Source organism: Mustela putorius, unplaced genomic scaffold, assembly GCF_011764305.1.
Source record: "Mustela putorius furo isolate JIRA1106 unplaced genomic scaffold, ASM1176430v1.1 tig00000174_pilon_pilon_pilon, whole genome shotgun sequence".
In the NCBI taxonomy this organism is placed as follows: Eukaryota; Metazoa; Chordata; class Mammalia; order Carnivora; family Mustelidae; genus Mustela; species Mustela putorius.
Genome location: NW_025421304.1, coordinates 7,522,361 through 7,539,201, shown reverse-complemented (window position 1 = coordinate 7,539,201; position 16,841 = coordinate 7,522,361).

Genomic DNA, 16,841 nt, shown 5'->3' with positions numbered 1-16,841 from the left:
CCTTTATTCAGACACAGTTCTCAGGCCATTTTAAAAACTGAACAAATGGTTTGCTATCCTAGACCATCCATCTCAAGCTGCTGTAACGATCGTTGATTTTGATACAGCAGCTGACACTAATAAAGGTTGTTCCTATTTGCATGTGATCCTTCCCTGGGCCCCATGAGTTGGGGCTCCATTGTCATTCCCAAGCCTCACAAACACAGCATCCCAGCACCATCTGCATGGCCAGGAGCTTAACTATCAGGCTGCATTTTCCATTTTATGAGCAGATTGGGAGGCAGCCAGTGCAAGCACCAGTTTTTAGGATACCTGGGGAGAGATTGTGTCTTTTTACTGCTTAGCACAGAGATGAAGAGGCAACCAATCAGTGAGCACCAGGCAATGACAGCACTTGGCACTGACAAGCAATGTCACTCTCTATTGTGTTTTCAAAACCACTTTGGGGTGGCAAGGCTCAGAAAGACACTGTTATGTCTAACAGGAAAAGCTTGGAGAAGCAAAGAACATTTAAAGGAGGATATATTTTGGCCATTCATCACAAATCCTAGAAGAAGAAAGACCAAGCAATAACCTGGAGAGGTTCCTTATCCTCAAGGGCCTCTCATGTTTCTGGTCAATAAGATAAAATAAAATAAAATAATTTAAGAAAAAATGCAAAAAAAAGTTTTAACTTTGTGTGTTCATGTAGTTGTGTACACACATGTGTGTGTACCTGTAAGAGACACAGAAAGACCATGAGACAAAAGCAAATGGCGGGGCGCCTGGCTGGCTCTGTCAGTTAAGCATTGGACTCCTGATTTCAGCTCAGGTCATAATCTCAAGGTTCTGGGATCGAGCCCCGTGTTGTGTGGGGCTCTTTCCTCAGCAGGGAGTCAGCTTCAGGACTTATTCTCTCTCCCTCTTCCCCTCCCCCAACCCCTGCATGACCTCTTTCTCTCTCTCTTTCTAAAACAAGTAAATCTTTTTTTTTTTTTTAAAGAACAAATGGTAAATGCATGCTAAATAAATAAGTAATCACATTGGCTCACCTTTATGGTGTGTCTATTATATGCCAGGCACTGTACTAAATACTTCCATGTGCATTACTTCATTCAACTGCCACAACATGATAATGAATGCAAACACAATGATGCCTCACACCTGGAAGACGCTTCACATGAAACTGACACACCTGTTGTTTCCCTCATCATCCCCCATTTCCAGACCAGGAAACTGAGGCTCAGAGATGTGACCTGCACTTGCTTCTTAATGACAAAACCAGGTCTCAAAATTTGTGTGTGTGTGTGTAGTTTCTAATTTAAGGATAAAGCAACAGAAAACACCTATTTCTCCAATACCCTCAGTGCCACATACTATAGTAGGTGCTGTTGAACGTTCACTTACTAAATCCTATTTCTTTCCCTTAGTTTACAGATCAGAATACAGGCACATGGAGACCTCAGTAGCTTTCCCAGGGCCACGCAGTGAGGATGGTGTGGAGCTGCATCTCTAAATGGATGGGGGTGATTTCGAAGCCCTCCTTCCTGGGACAGTTCACTCCCCAACTCAGTTTGTAGGGCAATAATAGCAGGGTGCCTGTGCCCTTGGGGCCATTGGAAAGGCCAGAGAAGGTGCGTGTATGCATGTGCTTTGGCAGGAACCGAGTGCCATGCAGCTGTCAGAGGGGTCTGCTCAGGAGAGGCGGCTTTCCACAGCTGGGCAGTTGCAAGCCTACAACCCACTACCTTGTACCCTGAAGAACAGCAAAGTTCCACAGCCGCCTAAGAAAAATGGTTTTTGTTCCAGAACCAGAGAGAAAAGGGAAGCCTCCTGGGTAAAGATAAAGACTTCATTCTCTGCCCTGGGTCCTCCCTCCTCTACACCATGTGTAATTTCATCTCCAGGGACTTCCCTGACTGCTAGACATTCTCATGCTAGCTGGGAGGTGGCCCAGCCAGGTGGGGCTGCAATGGACCCTTGCGACCTCTCTTGCCTCTACCATCAAGGTTTCCACTGCCTCCACGAATGACTTTCCCTTCCCTTCGGCAATGCTTGGGACCCAGTGAACTCCAAACTTTGCTGCTTGCTAGTGACAGAAGTAGCAACCACAGTATTGCCTCGAACTCTCAGGTGAAGGGAGAGACAGCTATCACCTCAAATACCAATCCCAGCAACCTGTGAGCTAGAGAACCAGACTTGAGAAAATGTCATTTGAAGACCCCTGGTTGGGGGTCTTCAGACCCCAGATATGGTTCTGCCGACTGAAGGGGAAATTCTGCGTCTTGTTTATTTGTATCTTAAAGGACTCACCTGTGCTCATGGCCACTCATTCCCTCTTTCCAGATGAGAAAACAGAGGTAACTAATTCATTCAGGGCCCACTGGTAGTCAGTGACTAAGCCCAGGTGAGCCCCACTCCAAATCTCCCGTTCCTTCCTCAGTACTGCTGAACTCTCCAGATGTTCCACAGTTCCGCCTTTCATTACTCCCCTTCTGGGCCTTTTATTTCAGTAAACACACTATTTGTATTCCCCTGGAAATTGCACTCTGGAGGGAGAATCTTTTAATGGAGGCATGCTGCATACCCACCAGACCACTTTCCTTCTGCAAGCATGACGATGCAATCACGCATTATCACACGGCCACATGCATAAGGCCAGCCCCCTCCTGGTAGTCTACAAAGGAATTCCTGGTGGGGAGGGGTCCGCAGCTACATATTAGACTTCTGAGCCAGGAATTTCTGTCTTTGTGTCTGTGGGTGTATTAATTAATCATCCCTTTAACACCAGCTGTGTCTACACGCATTACTAGAACAGTCAATTCCATTCTTAAAAATAAGCTCATTTAAACCAACAATTTGATGGATTTTTTAAAACTAAATTAGTTAAATCTTTGTTTTAAAATAGAAACAATCTTAAGAACAGAGAACTGGTGAAACCCTCAGTGAGGCTGGATTCTTGGAAGCAATGTATGATTCATTCATTCATTCATTCATTCATCCATGTAGTCATACTTTTAACAAGCTTGTGACAGGGGCTGGGCTGGTGCTGTGGGGAGTGGGTCACACACAACTGGCCCCAAAGGGCCCTCAGTCTAACATAGGGAAGAAGGAGGAAATAAACTCATCATAGAGCAATGCAGAGGAACACATCACACAGGCAAAGAAATGCTTCTTGTTGCCACCTTAATTCTAAGACGGTGGTAAAAATAAATAAGCTCTCATCCTATAGGGCATAAAAGAGAAGTCTGTTGCAAACCTGGAGAGCCTCGGCAGTAGAGGTGGACCTGCCTTTGGGTTATTAGAACAGCAGGGGGCGCTCTAGGGAGTGGAGAGCGAGGGGTCCCAGGTCAGCATCACCAGGGAAATGCAACTTGGGTTTGCTTTCTTGCCCTGAGAAGGCAGCTTTTAATTGCAATCCCTCCAAATCCTGAGTGTGTGATGGCACGGACAAGGTTAGGCTAGTATTTGGCTTTTCATTATCTATAAAGAAAGGGTTTTGTAATAGTTCTCACTTGCCTAGCGAGTGTGACAGATTTAACTAGTGGAGAGAATGTACTGTTTTCAAGGACTAATTAAACGACGTTACAAATCACTCTCAGCTGTTATCAAAGCAGCTTCTGCTGTCACCCAGGAGACCTGGCCCCGTCCATCTGTAGGCTGCCAAGTCCCTGTGCACCCACCTGGAGGCCAGACCCACGGGGATCACACTTGGGCTTCGCCCCTTATAGGTTCTGAGGCTGTGGTCCCATTACCTAACCCTCCCAGTCTCAGTGCTCTCTTCTGTCAGGTAAGGCTAGATCTCGTCTCCTAAGACTGAGGTCCAACATTCTGTAACATGGTAACTGCTTAGCAGAGGCTGCAGTCACCATCACTTAAAAATCAATCACTCAAGACTGGGATGGATGTGATTTGTCTGTACCACAGTCAAGTGCAGTAGCTGGAGGCACAAAGTCCCAAGGGAAGGAACAGGGGGTCTTGGACCTCTGGGAGGCCACATCACATCTTGCAGTTTGTGTTCCTGAACGTGCCCATACTTACAGAAGGTCCCTGGAGTGGGGTCTTTGGAGGATGGAAGATCCCAGGTCTGTCCATCCCTATGTCCCTCTTTCGCCCTCTCCTCACATGGGAGGAAACATGGTCTTCTCTCCAGGAAGGTCCCATCTCAGAGGGGAACCTCTTCCTCCCAGAGCCTGGAAGGACATGCTGGGCAGAGTTGCTCCTTCTTTTGAGGGTGTCCTGCATTGTCACTCCCACTTAGGCCTATGCAAAGGTGAGCATCCCTGTCACTTTACTGTTGCACCCCCGTGATGTGCTTTGGGCTTTTCAGGCCAGCTCTTTGAATTCTTATGAAGCTCCACCCCCGGCAACTTTCATGGCAAGGTGGCTTGTCAGCCAGGAGCCTGACTTAGCACGTCATCCCAAAGGTGGTGCACTCTTTGGAGCAAGGCCCTCTGTGCCTCTCCTCTGCACCTCAGTAGGTTTGGTTCAAAGCAGGACCCACGTCCAGTGCCCAAAGTATTGAACCAACACACACACAAGAGCCTGAGACTTTTCACTTAAAGTCCCCAGAGCTCTGTTTCCAACCTCAAAAATGACCCATCCTCTTCAAAAAGAGGCTCTCCAAAGTCAAACACTGCATCTCCACGGGGTCCAATTCCATTTTGTTGCTTTCCCAGCACAGCTGCGATTAATAAACAGCCCACTGACTGTGAGGTTCTAGGCTGGGAGTACACAGCATCCTGGAAACAAACCCTGGCAGAGAATCTGTCACTGTCAGCCTGGCTTCTCCTTCTTCTGCCCCACACCCCAGCTGACTTGGAGCACGGCCTGCCCTCTCTGCAGAGCCTCTTCTACCACCTCTACCAATCCCTGGAATCTGGCCGCCTCAGGGCCACCTTTGGAAAACCTGGATTCCCTAAGTAAGCTCCCAGGGAGCAACTGGGGCTTGGGTTTTAGTGGGACTATGCTCTCATTCTGTGTTCAAGGCAGCATCCTGTCCTCACCTAGGGTGTCACATCAGGGATGTAAGAGGTCCACAGAGCAGACCCAGAGGTTCTGGAATCTAGAACTGGCTCTGACCTGACTCATGCCCTCTCTGAGCCTCGGGGCTGTGTTCCTTTCTTCATATTAGGAGATCACACAGTCTATGGGTTCATATCTCATGTAAAACACTTTTTATGGTTAAGACATGTTGGAGTCAGCAGAAAAACAAGGCCTCAAGAAACTGGCAGCCAAATAATAAACCAGAACATTTTGGATGGTGATAAAGACCATGAAGAACAATGAGAGCAGCTAGGGCGCTGAGGGGAGCCATCCTAAAGAGGGAACACTAAATCTTTGCCAGAATGATAGCTCAAGTCAGCCTAGGGAAAGCCTGAGCCATTGTTTTCCAAGAAGAATGAACAGCAAGTGCAAAGGCCCTGGGGTAGGAATGAGGTCAGCATGGTCTGGAGACTAAGAGAAACTCAGTAGCCAGAGCCTTGTGGACAAAGTGAAGAGGGTGGAGGGAAACAGAACACACAAAGTCATGAAAGGAATTTTAGCTTTAGGCTGAGCTATATGGCAGAGGTACATGATCTGATAGAGGACACAAAAGATCTCTCAGCTACAGTATGGGCAGGGGTCATGAGTGTAGCAGATATAGAAACAGACAGATCATTTAAACTCTTGCAAGAAAGGGTGGAGGCTTGGGTTGCAGGTTGTGGCTGTGAGGACCGAGAGAGGTGGACAGCTCCCGAGTATGGCCCACGGAGGAGAGCAATTAGGTGAGGAGCAATCTAGGGGGTCCAAGGAGTAGAGCATGGGTGACTGGCAAGCAAGGCAGCTCTTTCTCATCTGGCATCAGCCTGCAGGGTGGAGACTTCCACTACCTGTCAGTCACCAGTGCGAAGCTTCCCAGGTGGAGCGAGCAACAATGAGAAAAGGTGCTCATTCAAGTTCCCTGGCAGCTAGTTTTTCTGTTTTCAGATACTAGTCATTGCCTTCCCTTCTTTTCTTTTATGGCCAGGAGGGAAGCATCCCTGTGAGGGCCCAAGGCGTGGGGTTGTAATGTGCTCCTGCTTTCTATGCACTGCTAGAATGCTGAATAATCTTTATGAACATGAATTAATGGTCTTGTCAGCAGCAGCAATATTTACAGAGCACACTGTGACATTAGAAGGAGAAATAGAAAGTGGGACGTGTCAGCTCTGCGCAAGCAGTGGGACACCCTGAGGACTGGGAAGCTGGTGGGAACCACTCTCCCTCTGCTGGGCCCTGACCAGCTTCCACTCTCAGGCCTGCGGGATAGCCTGCTGGACTCTGGGCTCTGTGGAGAGCGGGAAGGAAAGACATTGCAGTACCATGCTGATCCAGCAGACACTTTTCTAAACCGCACGAGAGGAAACCAAAGGCCCCAGGGAGACCCAGCACCTGGGAAGCAGATGGGTCCTCCTAGAGGCAGACTCAGCAGCCTCTTTGTCCTTTCTGGGCATTTCCTGTGAGTGGAAGCGGCGTTGGCTCAGATGCTGGCTCCTTGAAGCTTCTCTGAGCTTGCTTTGAAGGCCCCAGATTGGACTTAGCATACACAAGAGCTGGGAAAGAGCTGCTTTGCAAGGTGGTGAGCTCCCCATCACTGGGGGCTAGGTCCTACTGGGAAGCCTCTGGGCTGTACCTGGAGTCATCGCCTTCCTTGGACAGCCACACATTGGTCATGCCCTGGTACCAGCCTGGTCTAAGAGCTGGGGATGCAGGGGTAGACGAGTCTCTACGCTCAGTCATGGAAGGGAAAGAAAATCAACAAGGAAAAAGTGATTTAACAAGATAAGTACCCTAAAAAATGAAAGAGGCTGCTGTGGCAGAGGCTGTGGGGCAGGGGAGGGTCTTTATAGCTGGGTGGGCAGGGAGCCGAGACCTGCTTGCTGCAAAGGGGTGACCCCGGGAAGACCTGGAGCAAATGCACTCCTTGTAGAGAGTCAGCTACTGCGAAGGCCTGAGATGGCACCTCTGACCATGATTTCCAAACTCTGGCATCCAATGATGACAAGACCTTGACATGACCTATGGACATCAGTAACATCAGGTTAGCTTTGGGGGCGAGGGGGCTAGTCAGCTCTCCTGAAGGTCTTTTCTCTGAGCTGGGGTGTGGGTGGAAATGTCCTCACCAGCCTTTGGAGGTGGAGGAAGCCTGATCTCGCATCCTGTCTTATGGGGGAAGGGGAGGGTGAGCACGTTCTTCTCCAAATCCAGAGGAGGTATGGCCTCATTTGGGGACCTAAAGTCTGGAAGGAAACTCTGCAGTGGGATTTCAGTCTGTGACTGGCTGGGTTGTGGGCTGTGGGAGTGAAGCTTCGGCCACTGATTGTAGAAAGGCCAAGACAGAGCATGGGAAGAAGCCTAACACTGTGGGTGAGTTAGGCAGCCTACCCCCAGCGGCTCCCGCCCACCTCTCACCTCCTCACTACTCCCGGTTGTCACTGCCAGTTCTCACACTGGTCAGATACTGGGTTCTTATTTTAGATACTCTGACAAGTCTTAAAATAACCACCAAAGAAAAAAGGTGAGTTTCTCCCATGGGCATTGGCAGGAAGGCCATAGCAGTCCACTGTGTCTCCCTCATTCCCGCAGTATGAACAGAGTTTCCAGAACCTCCTGGAGACCCTGCATGTGACCACGCTGGCAGAACGTGCCAGAGAAAAACAACAAGGTGGAATATTTTTAAAGACTTTAAAAGGATGGAGAACGGATGGAATTTAACAATTTTGTCCTGAGGAAGACTGCTAATTCAGTAGCTGACACAGATAATGTTTGGAATCACAGGAGTCAAATCAGATCCCTTTAAGTTCACATTCATGATAAGTACACCCAGAAATGGAGGCCATAGTACATGCCCAGGACTTTAAAACTTTTAAAACATAGGTTGGGTTTGAGCCAACAGAAACGACTTCCTCTCACTAGGAACCAGCAGCCCTCTCTACAGGAAGGAGAGACATGAGAATTCCTCAGTCACATGACCATCTTCAGGGCCCCAGTCAGGAATCCACTGGCTCTGGGAACCCATCTGCATCTACCTGTGGACAGATTGTAAGGTCACGGGCCTACACCGACTCACAAGGTGCTTTCCTCCTGATTGAGGATCAGGACAGAAACCAGGCATTTAACGAGGCTAGGGCTACCCCTTGGCTGCTGAGCTGGAATGGTGATAGTAGAGAGACCACTTCTGTAGAGCTCAGGATATCATTCAAGGGTGCCTTATTAGTTTTCTATTACTGTGTAACTAAGTGTCACAAAACTAGTAGCTCAAAACACAAATGTATCCCCTCACATTTTTCATGGGTCAGGAATCTGGGCACTTCTTAGCTGGGTCTTCTGCTCAGGATCTCACAGGCTGTAATTGAGGCTCTGGTTGGGCAATTGTGATCTCCTCTGGGACTTGCGCTCTTCAAGCTAATTCAATTTGCTGCTAGAATTCAGCTCCCTGAAGTTATAGAACTGAGGTCCCCATTTTCTTGCTAGTTATTAGCCAGGATCACTCTCAGCAGCCAAGGATAACCTTAGCTCCCTGTCCTATGGGCCTTATAGTCAGGTCACAATATGGATTGGATGCCTACCTTCTTCCAGCCCAGCAGGGATCTCGCCAAACTCTGTCTCTGACCTCTAGACCCAGACTTTTTTTTTTTTTTTTAAGATTTTATTTAAGAGGGAGAGGGGGAAGCAGACACCACCCTGAGCAGGGGGCCGGGTGCAGGACTCAATCCCAGGACCTTGAGGTCATGACTTGAGCTAAAGGCAGATGCTTCACTGACTGAGCCACCCAGGTACCCTAGACTCAGAATTAAAGAGCTCATGTGATTAGGTCAAGCTCACTAAGATACTTTCCTATTTGCTAAGTCAACTGATTAATAACCTTAATCACATCTTCAATTGCTGCTTCTCTAAGTTTGACTACTTTAGATGCCATATATTAGTGAGATCATACAGTATTTGCTGGAAGGGGAAGTGGGAAAATGTTGGTCCAAGGGTACGTAGTTTCAGTTATGGAAGGTAATAAGTGTTGTGGATATAACACATGTGGATGTATAGTGATATGACCACAGTTAATAATACTGTATTATATACTTGAAATTTGCAAAGAGGGTAGATCATAAGTGTTCTTACCACATTTACATACAAAGAAGGCATCTGGGTACCTGGCATGGGCAAGGCTCTTCTACTCCATGGACTTCAGTTTCCCCACATGTAAAATGTAGATTGTCTCTAGAAGCACTAGCATTTCTAAAGCTACACTATCCCATGTGGTGAGCTTCCGGAACTTTCTTTGGCTCTTGGTGGATTTGATTGTTTACATGCTTTGTATACATATACTGTATTAGTCAGCATTCTCCAGAGAAACAGAACCAATAGGATGGTTCTATCTGTCTTTCTCTTTTTCTAAGGAATATATCCATTAATATACATGTATGTATACACACACATATATAGATATATACATACATACACATGTGCATACATATGCACACATATAAGAAATATATCTATGTGTACTATATATAAGGAATATATCTATGTATACTATATATAAGGAATATATATATAATATACAATATACTATATATATACACATATATATGTTTATGTATCTGTGCATATATGTATATATATAATACAGGGAATTGGCTCACAGTTTTGGAGATTGAGAAGTCCAGATCCAGGAAAGCCAGTGGTTCTAAGTCTGAAGGCAGAATGTCGCAGATGGAAGACAGGCAGAGAGCAAGAATTGTTTCTCACTCAGCCTTTTGTGCTTTTCAGACCTTCAGTGATTGGGTGAGGCCCACCCACAGTGGGGAGGGCAACCTGCTTGCTCAATTAATTAAAATGTTAATCTTACTCAGAAATGCCCTCACAGACCCGCCCAGAATAATGTTTGGTCAAATATCTGGGCATTCTGTGACCCAGTCAAATTGACACATTAAATTTAACCGTCACACATAGTTTTTGTATATTTGGATAAATAAAAAGCACAACTTTCTAAGACTAAAAATAAGAACATGCACTCAGTCACATCCAAGGGGGCTGCACTTGACAGGAGGGTCACCCCTGATGGGGTGACCACCAGAGGGTCACCCTTTCGGCCACCCTTCACCCTTTCCTCAAGACCTTTCCTCTATTCTCTTGAATTACAAAGTTCCTGAGTCTTCGGATCTGAAACAGTCCTCCCCAATGAAGCAATCAGACGTGATCCCAAACTGTAACACACTGTAGCTTTTAACTGTTCAGCCAGAGTGTCTGATTCAGCACATTTTAATCAATTTTATTTGCTAAGATCAGGGAGATGTCATCTGTAATAATCCCAGCTGACCTCCCAAAGTCAGGCTGATAAAAATATTAATGTCAGCTTCTTGCAGCCTGGCAGAGAGCAACACCCAGCTTGACAAGCAAACAAATGGCTCAGAGCTGTCTGTGGGAGGCTGATGAACCTGTATTAATGAATAGCTTCATCAGTGAAAGCTGCCCTCTGGGCAGAGCTGCCACAGGCTGGAGTCTCGCCAGAGGCTCGGCGAGCTGCCAGTCTGGTTAGCTCCTCTTGCCCATCTACGAGGCTGAGGTGCGTCAATTACTTGTGTCCGCAGGATGATTCACCCTCCCTGAACAGTTGCTCCAAGTTTGGTGTTAAGATCACGCAACCTTGCTTTTAACGTCTGTTCTCCCTGCCAAGGTGTCTTCCTCTTATGGTCTGTCAGGTATTCCCAGCTGTGACATCAGAGGCATTGGCCCCTCGGAGCGCAACAAGCAATTCCAAATAGGGATGAAGGTTTATTTCTAGGGGTCAGAGCCTCATGATCCCTCACCTAGTTCAGCCCAGGAGCGTGTTTATGTGGTCACGTTGCTTGGAACATGCAGCTTCTTAAAAGACAATTGCCAGGTGGGGCTTGTACAACTCACGATTCAAGCAGTTCAGCATCTGCTATCTAACTCACATCCCTCTATGAATATTTATGTTTTTCATCTGGCCACTGCAGGCTCTGAGTTTGTTGCTCCTGATTTAACTGGAGCCATGGTAGAGAGAGGCAGGTGTTAACATGTTAACATCACTGATGCTTGTCACTTGCCCAGAGCTGTGCGGGGACAGCTGCCCTGGACTCTGGATTCCTGTCAGCCTCTGGACTCCTGCTCCAGTGCTCACTGCCTTACACCTCCCAATTCCATCTCTGCCTTTTGTCTTAAGAGATGACACCAGCCTGGCTTCTGTTGGGAATGAGGAAGCCCCGCTAATTCCATTCAAGGGAGCAGCAAACCCAACTAGCCTCTCTTCACCTTCCAAAGACAGGAAAACTCTTTGCCTTCCTCAAAAGAGAAATGTGGTCTGAAAAGAGAAGAATCGTTTAGGGAAGTTAACAGTTCATGCAATGGCTCTGACTTCATGCTAGCCACAGAGGGGGTGTGCAGTGACCTGATGAGCATGTCACATGGGAGGCATCCTCCTCCCTACAAGGGTGAAGCGCTTTCGACAGAGCAACTGCATCCTCAAAGCCCCTGGAGCCCATCTGTATGGCCGCAGCCATGGGTTTTATGCACGCAGCGCCCTAGGTGCAGCCCATTCGTGCAGTTTGAATACTAACTGGGGACTTCAGAACTGCAGACATGGCCAGGGGCTGCTATTTGCTAAGCAACAAAAATGTAAAGCTTACGGAGGTGGACACCTGCATTGGCAGGGTTTGGGTTTGTCTGCTTAACAAAATTAGCAAGCAGAATGAAACCTTCATCATTCTCCCCAGCCAGAAGCTTGCCCTAGAAGGCCATTCAGCAGAGTAGAGCATGCTGTGTGGGACTTTCTGTAACTGCGAGCCATGGAGGGGATTGGATGGTCTTGGATGGAGAATTCTAAGCCTAGGATTGAGGGTCAAAGGAAAGGCATGGAGAGAAAGAAATGGTATTTTCTCATGTGGCCTGGAGCTTTGGGAGGGCAGGACGGAGAAGAAATAACAAGGTCAGAGGAAGAGGCAAAAAGGAGACAGGAAAGGGGAAATGAAGTGAGAGTTATGTGCTAAGGCTTATCATTTCCAAAAGTGACCCAAAGGACACCTAGAAAGTGGTGCACCTGCCCTACCTGAGGTCCAAAGGGACACTCCTCCACCTTGACAGCAGTAGTCCTGCCTGTGTGGCACCTCTGGGGGGCACCATGGGAGGCGGGGGGGGGGGTGGTGTCAGGAGCTCAGTAAGATCTAGGACAAGTCACTGTCTCTGCTTCTATTTCCTCTCTGTATCTCAAGGCTGACAACAACAGCATGTACGTCCTGGAAGAGTCAATGAGGTGGTGGATGCCACATGCTTCGCATGGGACTGGCTCATGGTTACAAGCACAATAAGTGCAGCTTTTACTAATGCCTTCTGTCAGGTGGGAGATAAAGCCTTGTGTCTCTGGAGGCCTCCACTCTTGGCTGGGAGGCAGCTCCCTCAGACACCTGGTATTCCCACTGCTCCCTCCTGAGCAGCTGCCACCAAGCTCAGGCTGCTTTCCCACCTCCATTTGCAAAGCGCACCGTCCCCCGCCAACACACACTGGTCTCAACAACAAGGCAGAAGAGCTGGGGTGGAAAGAAGAGAGCTTTCTCTCCTAAAGCACAAGCCAACTGTGCCCTGGCCCCCACATGCCTGGTCGTGCTGGTATAAGAGACCAGAGATATTTGATTCCTTCCCCAAGTCGAGCCTGCTTTGCACCTGCACCAGCTGCTAGCAAGGTGATTAACACTTCTTGCTCAGCAACATAACTCCCTGATCTATCGATTTGTGTTTTCCTTGAAGTGAGAAGAGGAGCCTGGAAAAAGGTCAAAGGCCCTGCTGCCTGGAGGTGCTCTGGGAGGAACACTGAATCCTAGGCCTCCCTGCCTTTTTCTAAATGGTGACACATAGGAACCACAGGGTTTTCGGGCATGAAGGGGGGATAAGGCTGTGTGCCAGAGGCAACCACTGTGAACTTTGGAGTCTTAATGCCGTGTGAGACCCAAGGACATTTTCATAACTCTGCAGAGTGAGTGGATGACAGGAAATATCAAATTAATGTCTGAGGCTGACTTTCCCATCAGCAACACAGTACAGGCAGGGGCCTGTCAGGGTCAGGTTTAAGTTGACTTGGAGAAAATTAAGATTTGTTGTATTTATTGTGTGCTGGTGACTGCGAGCTATGGTGTATACCTGCTACACATCCAACCACTCCTCTCTCTGCAGCTCCTTCAGTTCAGCATGGAAGGGACAAAGCTCGTCTAGCTGGTCTCCACACACCCTCTTTCTTAACTCCAGCCCACTCTTTGTGTGACGGCCACACTGGAACTTCAGAATGCACATCTGATCATGCCTCTCCCTCCCACAGAGGTTCCCTGTTGCTCTCCTGGCTTATGGATCCACCACTGATGGCCCTGTGGGACCCTCCTCCCCACCCAACTCCTGCACCCTCACCTCCTCTGCTCCTGCTCCAGGAGCCAGGCTGTCATTGTCATTGTCCTTGTCATCACCACCACCATCATCATCACTGTCATCATCAGCAGCAACACCATCATCATTATCACCATCATCACCATTGTTGTCCTTGTCATCATCATCATCATCCTTGTCATTGTCACCATCACCATCATCATCATCAAATCATTGTCATCATCTTCATTACCATGTTACATGCACTAACTTGCCATCATCATCATTGTTGTCATAATCATCAACATTGTCGTCATTGTCATTGTCACCATCATTATTGTCTTGTCAGCAGCAGTAGCATCACCAACATCTACTGAGCTCTCACCATGTGCTAGGCACTCTTCGACATATTTTACCACTTTGCTTGGTCCCCACCCCTATGGATAATTTCCATTTCCATCCTCATTGTGCTGATGAGGACACTGAGGCACAGCAAAGTTAGGTGACTTGCTAGGAGTTACCTAGCCAGGAGCTGCAATCCTGGTCCCACCCCATCTTTTCTGTCTTAGTAAGTGGCACTACCAGACACCCAGTCCTTAGGCTGGAAATGCAGGAAACTCATCCTTGATCCATTGCTTTATTTCACTCCTCACCCACTCCAACAACAGGCCTTGTAGATATCACCCTCAAAATGCCTCAGATCCACCTTCCTTCCTATGCACTGCCTGCCACAGTGGCCCAAGCACCAATCTCCTCTCACTGGAATGACTCCTAAAGCTTCATCATTAGCTTGTCTGCTCTGACCCATGCCCTGCATGCAGTTTGTCTGCCTCATTCCTTCCTTTCTCCCTTCCTTACTCCTTGTTGCCTTCCTCGCCTCCTTACTCCCTCTAACCCTTTCTTTTCCTTTCTTTCTGATTTAAAATGTATATTTTATTACTCGGAGATGACTATCATTGAAAAAGTAGTTTATTATAGTTCTCAAGCAGAGGAGGCACATTACACTGCCCAGGGCAACACAGGGAAGTGTGAGAGTCCATAAAGAGACAGAGGGAGTGAGGGAAAAGTGTGCAAGAGCCTTCACCATGGATTCCATGGGAAAAAAAAAAAAAACAGGTGAGGCAGGGTAAGCAGGGTTTATGTGCAAAGGTGTTTCTGAATGAGATTAGTATTTGAATTGGTAGACTGAGTAAAGCAGAGCAGGTGGGACTCATCCAGTCCATCAAGGACCAGGATAGAACAAAAAGACAGAGGAATGTAAAATGTGTCCTCTCTGATGGATTACTTTAGGTGGGACATCAGTCTTGTTTTGTCCTTGGAAGGGAAGTTACACCACCAGCTCTCCTGGGTCTCCAGCTTATAGATGGCAGACGGTGGGACTTTTCAGCCTCCATAATTATGTAAGCCAATTCCTTGTAATACATATGTACACACACATCTAGATGTAGATGTAGCAAAGATAGATATCCTATTGCTTCTGTTTCTCTGGAGAACTCTAATACAATATGTTTAATTTATCACTGACTATTTTTAAAAATCTGTTTCCTAAAAAGAAGCTAGAACTAAGACAAGGAAGAAGGGATGGCATGTTTCATAAAGAATTAAAGCATGCTAGTGTCTTAACGTGTTCAAGAAGAGGGATATACAAAATATCTACAGAAAATAATTTTCATATGTATTTATTTAAAATAAATATTTAGGAGTAGACACACACTTTGTTGTTTTTAATGAAAAATGAGATCACAATGAATCATGGAAAACTACATTAAAAACTATTGATGTACCATATGGTGACTAACATAACATAATAAAAATATTTATTAAAAAAAAGAAAGAATGGGGGGCGCCTGGGTGGCTCAGTGGGTTAAAGCCTCTGCCTTCGGCTCAGGTCATGATCCCAGGGTCCTGGGATCGAGCCCCGCATCGGGGTCTCTGCTCAGCAGGGAGCCTGCTTTCTCCTCTCTCTCTCTGCCTGCCTCTCTGCCTACTTGTGATTTCTGTCAAATAAAAATAAATAAAAATCTTTAAAAAAAATTAAAAAAGAAAGAAAGAATGGGATCATAGAAAACTTTACTATTCTTCAATTCACTTTTTCCCATGACACATGTTGGTGTCTGTTATTCTATTGCATTGTTCCAACATGGATATTCTGGAGCTTACACAATAATCCATTGTTGAAGAATAGGTGAGGGCTTTCCAATTTTTACCATATTAAGTCATGCTTTAAAGAATGTCTTTCCACATGTGTTTTGCACATTTTGGAGACACAGATTTGAGTCACTTTCACAGTGAGATTTACTTGTGGAAGAATAACACAGGGTAGATGAGTGTAACTGGCCATCAGCAATGGAATATCCTCAGGGATTCAGCATTTTCTGCTTTCGGCAAAATATACATTCCAATTGGGGAAATTTCTTGTCTTAGTGGTGCACCTAAATTTGGATACTCCTGAATGCATAGATTTTCTGTGGCAATGGTCAGAAATGATAGCCAGGCAACTGTATACGGTCCATAGAGAAATTCTGTTTAGCTCATTCAGTTTAAACTTTTTAAAAATTATTTGCCTGCACATAAAATTCAACAGATTCCACATAGAAATCTAGACTGCCATCTTCCGTTGGAAGACTCTCCTTCCCAGCAGCGCTGTAGCCCTGGCATTCCTTGAGAGCCACTGGCTACCAGGCAAAACTGACAGCAGCTGCCCCTGGAGAAGGACCTCATGCTCCTTATGCTTCAACCCATTTCTTACCACTCAGGCCAGTAAGCATCTGAGTGTGCCAAAATCTTGCGGTCTAATGTATTCATAACCATTTTTATTTGAGTGTTTCTGAGCCTAGTCTCTGGAAATAGCTACCATAAACAGTGGATGAGATCTGCCAGTTTCTGTCTCTCTGTCTCTCTGTCTCTCTGTCTCTCTTCTTCAGGTGGAAGCTCACCATATGCAAGGTCTCTGTAGATCTTTCCCATGCCAGCATGGAGAAGCTGATTGTTCATGTCCACTGGCCCACTTACAACTCTATGGTGACTGAGGCTCTCACGTTTTCCCTGAACTGGAAAGAGACACCGCTTTTCTAAAAATCACAGGCTCCCTTTGGAGGTGGGGTTAATATTAATTATTATTAAATAATGATCTGAATAGATAATATATCACCTGGCTGGAAAATCAAAAATCATAATTGGTATTTAGAGAACTTTATTTCTCCTGTCCTTTTAATCATTTATCCAAGTTCTACTCCCACCACAAATAAATGAACAGTTACTTGTTTTTTTTTCTGTATCCTTACAGATATTTTAATGCATATGCATGCAAAAGCAATGTACACTCTTTCCTCCATCACTAATTCAAGTGATAGCATGTTTCACTCATTTTAACATGAGCTTAAAATATATGCATTAGAACATTTTCCAGGTGGCCACAGAGAGGACTCTCTCATTTCTCATATAGTTAATGAACATTCCACTGCATGGATGTT